Genomic DNA, 5172 nt, shown 5'->3' on the forward strand with positions numbered 1-5172 from the left:
TTTTCTCTCTCTCTCTCTCTCTCTCTCTCTCTCTCTCTCTCTCCTCCCCATTTAAAAAACATCTCTCAATGATACACTGTAGGGCTCAGGTTTTTGTATTTTTTTAAATTTAGTTTTGTGTCTTTAAATGTTCTACTTATTATGGTGATAGAACTTTACAATTCTAGCCCAGATGCTTCCATTGAAATGATACTCACACATCCGTCTGCAAACTTCCCAAGGTGAGCTCTTGGAGTCTTCCTCCCACACACCTGTGCCTCTGCTCTGCTGCTCCTCACATGCATCCACATGGCAGAGGTGCATGGCTCCTGCCTTTCTCTCATGTCCGACCACTTCTCATCATCTGACCATCACCACATGCCCCTCCCTTCTATGCTCCTCTTGTGTCTTACATGGATCAGTACCATGCTCATTGGAACTAACCTCTGTCATGTGACCACCATGATCAAAGCTACCTGCTCACTCCCCGTTTCCACCAGAGTGAACTCCTTGAGGTGGTAACTGAGAAAGCTCTCAGTCACTTCTCTTGCTGGTAGTCAGTCGAAAAGAGGTACCTACAAGGCGAGGGTTGCACTAGAAGCAAACCTTTCCACCAAGACACCTGATAAGCTGTGCCATAGAAGGTGGAAGAACCTTTGAAAATTCTGCTCATAGCCCAAAATTCTGAGTTTGGCTGAGTCCCTGAGTTTAAAAAACTTCTCCCTGCTCCAGCTAAAAACTGGAGCTGCTGGTTCTTCCTGCTCCCCTCAAAAAGGTCAAAGGTTGAGGGATTTGGATTTAGATTCACAAGAAGACAGAGGAAGTCAATACAAAGATAGACAAATCTGCAACCCCTTCCAGTTTACGTAAACCGCATCCTAGCCATGTCCTGTAGAAGGAAAGGCAGGCTGTGGACACCCTGCAAGTGTGGACACAGTTGCACAAATATATTACTCCCGTGTACCTCAATGCATTTCTGCAGGCTCATGAGAAATTGCAACAAATATGTCTGCTCTCTTCATTTGAGAGGTTTGCTTTCTAATTTATATTTATTTGTTTGTTTTTCAGTCAGGATCTTTGTATATGACCCAGACTGACCTTGAATTTTTAGTTCTCCTGCTTTGGCCTCCTAAATGCTGGGTTTACAGGCATGTGAAACCATGCCCAGCCTCAGATGCCCCTTTTCACAGAGCACATTCCAACCCAGCTCCTGACTTTGGAGATCTGGTCTATTCTTTTGTTTCTCAGGGATGACATAAGCTTGACTCTTTCCCACTGCTGCTAGAAGCTGACACCCATACTTGCTAAGACATGAGTCCCAGGTGTCCCCCACATACTCATACCTTTGAGCACATGGCCACAGCTGGTGGTGGTATTTTGGGGTGGGGGTAGGGGTCGTAGAGTTGAAGCCTAGAGGAAGTGAATCACTTTGGGGGTATGCCACTGTGTGTCTCCATTGTATCCCTTCTAATACTTTGGCTCATGGTTCTAAACTTCTAACGAGGGTAAATTCTTGAATTTGAGCCAATAAGCAAATCACTGCTTTTAGTCACAAGGCCATGTGAAGAGAGAAGATACAGAAGAAGTGAGATCCTGTACTGGATTGTTAGGATTTTCATCCCAAATCCAGTTGTATTGGTGTTCTGAGGCCTTGGTAGAAAGGGATGCTATGGAGATGGATATTATATGCACACCGTCCCAGGAAGCACTTGGGGTTGTGGCATACAGCAAACCTCATCTAAGGGCTTACTACTCCTATTTAGACTACAAGGAAAGGCAGATGGCCAGGCTATGAACTAATTCTCTATAGCCTCATGACTTAATTACTCTTCCAAGAGTGCCCCACCTAAGCATGTCTGCATGACCAGCATACCATTGACCTTCAACCCAACTTTTAAGACTCATTGCCTAAGCCACTTTAGAGGTCAGCTTGGAATGTTGTAAACAACTGAAACGAGAACTGTATGACCCAGCTAGGTTACTTCCAGTATATACCCAAGTGAGCCCATCACAGGGATGCTTGAACATCCATGGTCATTGCTGTACTACTCACAACAGCCAGGATATGGATTCAGTGAGGCTGGGTATGACAGCCATCCACAGCTCAAGAGATAAAAGAAACGTGGCACATAGACACAAGATGACCTTATGCAGTCACAAAGAATAATGAAATTATGATATTTGGAGGAAAGTGATGGAGGTAAAAATCAGTGAGATCAGCCAAACTCAAGAAGACAAATAAGACGTGTTTTCGCTCACACGCAGCTCCTGGGTTTGCAATTATATATGTACATGTATGTATACATTTGTACGTGTGTATGTCTGTTTATGTGTGTTTGTGAGTTGTGAAACCAAGAGTGAAAATAAGGTGAGGGAGAGATCACAAGGGAGGTGGGATTAGAGTGACGATATACACATGACAGGAGAACAGACAGGGGCTGCCAAGAGGAAGACAGGGAAGCCAACTAAGGGGGCAGGGGTCATAGAGGGCAGTGGGGGCAGAGAACAAATGAAAACCAAATACAGTAGTACATTGTATGAAGATCCTGGTATAAAACCCACTGCTTTGTATACTATCCCCCAAAATGTAACAAATAAATAACTTGCCTAAGAATAATATTGATCTCCTAATGAAGCACAATACTATGATCCCACCCAGCAAAGGTTTATAATTGGGTAACAATCTACTGAATCCATTCACATTCAAGCACCCCAAGTTATACCAGGTTTGATTGTAGATAATTTTATTTGTTTGTTGATTTCTTTGCTTGTACTCTGAGACAGGGTCTTGCTATGTTGCTCAGGCTAGCCTGGAACTCCTTGTGTAGCTCAGGTAGACTCTCTCTCTCTCTCTCTCTCTCTCTCTCTCTCTCTCTCTCTCTCTCTCCATTTATTTTTAATCCCTTCCTGAGTGGAATTCCCAGTTCAGAGAAATGAGCACACTGGTATGTCCACTCCCTTTCTGTTTTACTGCTAGTGTTCCTTGAGTAGCTCAAGGGATGTCTTCTTAGATTTCTACTGGTTATTGCCCCATTAAGTGGGACCCCAACTGAAACAGTCACCCTGGGGACAGTTGTGGACTCCTCACTGGACGATCCAGCTTTCCTGGGGTTTATATTCCCTCAGCTCTTTTTCTGCCCATTGTTCTTCAGCTCCTTCCTTTAGAGGTCCATGCTTCATCCCATGCAGCTCCCTATCTTCTGGTTCCTTCTTCCCTCTTCAGTTAGGATAACCTCGCCATGGACTCTCCTCTGAAGTGCTTTTCTGCTTGGTCCAATGACATCAGATGCCACACTCTACAGTATGAGTCAAACCTTATCATGAAAGCCAGGGGTCGCGACACTGGAATCTTACTACCATAGCGCTGAGGAGACAGGAAGAGGCAGGCTTTCTTGGCAAGGAGGCTGGGTACTTAAGGCATACCTCTTCAACTTGACCCCTCACTGGGAATTGAACTTAGAGCCTCATGCACGCTAGGCGTGGGTAAGTGCTTTACAACTGAGCTATATTCCTAGATGGCAGTTGTGAGTCTCACATTCTTCAAGGTCTTCCCGGCTATTTTGAAAGTAAAGTTTGAATTTCCTCCATGATGGAAAGTTGGCCGAAGATCCCAGGGTGAAGGCTTGGTCTGTGCAATCCTTGGGGTCACCGTGTCATCTACTGACACATTCCACAGCCTCATAAAAGCTGTCCAGATCAGCAAGCACACAGGCTACCCAAGAGCAATACCTATTAGGCATCATGAGCTAGATTTTACAGCCCCTGGTAACAATTGCCTTTGAGTTTGCCAACAGCTCTGCTTTATGTCTGCCTGGCTTACAAGCTTGCTGTGTGATCCCAGGAAAGTTGTTTAACTTTTCTGGTTCATCTTTTCCTCCTCTGCTAGACATCAAACAGTACAACCATAGAAACTCCTAGAAAACATGACTTTCTAGTAACAGTTTTAAAAATTAAAATCTCTAATTCTTCGTATATATGGGCTGGATTAATGGCTCAACAGTCAAGAGCACTGGCTGCTTTTCCAGAAAACCTAGGTTCAATTCCCAGCACCCATATAGCAGTTCACAACTGTCTGTGACTCTGACACCCTCTTCAGCCTTCTAGGTACCCGGTATAAAAGTGGTGCACAGACACACATGCAAGCAAAACGTCTATCCACGTAAATAAAATAAAGCAATTTTAAATAATTGCGACAGATAAGTCTAAGACTAGATTTCTAGAAAGAGATCAGGTATCTAACCTATGCATCTTTTTTGAAAATAAGATCCCACGAGAATATCTCACCTTTTCTTGGAACACAAGCTAACATAAACATGATAGGTATTTTAAGTACCTTGCGCTTATGGTTCTGTGGTCAACATCAATGTCATGTGGATCTGATGTTGATAATTCGTAACCCTAATCCACAGCTTTCCTCTGAGTTGATTTATTCAGTTATTTATTTTGTCTAATGAATAATGTTACCAGCTAAAATACCCTGTCCTGTATATAAAGTTCACTATCAGAGTGGATTGCAGGCTTGCTACAGCCCTCTTCTCGAAGAGCTCCCTGATAAACACTTTCCTGATGTTTTTCTTGAATTATCTCTGAATTCTATGCATTTGTCATTTTGACATTACCACATAGTACCGTGTGTGTGTGTGTGTGTGTGTGTGTGTGTGTGTGTGTTTGCACAAGCACATGGGAGTGGAGAGGAATACCATCTGGGCTTTCACAGGTGAAGGCTAGAGGTCAATTTCAGGTGCTTCCTCAATTGATTCCCACCTTTGTTTTTGAGAGAGTTACTCTCATTGAACCTGGACCTCCCTGCTTTTCTAACTTGGCTGGCCAGTGAACAATAGGAACCCTCTTGTCCCTGCTCTTCTGGTCATGCCTGGATTTTACATGGGTGCTGGGATGTTAACTCATGTCTTCATGGTCGCTCAGCAAGCACTTTGCCCCTTGAGCCATCACAAAACAACCTTTCCTGTTTTTCATTGTTAGCAAGATATGAACCCTTCACCTTCGGCTAGCGAGATAGCTCCGTGGGGAAGACCACTTGCTATGACAGCAAGGGGAGCTGAGCTTGAATCACCAACACTTGTGAAGAGTCACAAATGGCTGTGCATGCCAGGAATCGAGAAGTGAGAGGTAGAGGCAGTAGCTCTTGCTCACTGGCTAGCCAATCTAGTCAAAAAAAGTGGGCTTCAGGTT

This window comes from Microtus ochrogaster, chromosome 16 (genome assembly GCF_000317375.1).
Source record: "Microtus ochrogaster isolate Prairie Vole_2 chromosome 16, MicOch1.0, whole genome shotgun sequence".
Lineage (NCBI taxonomy): Eukaryota > Metazoa > Chordata > Mammalia > Rodentia > Cricetidae > Microtus > Microtus ochrogaster.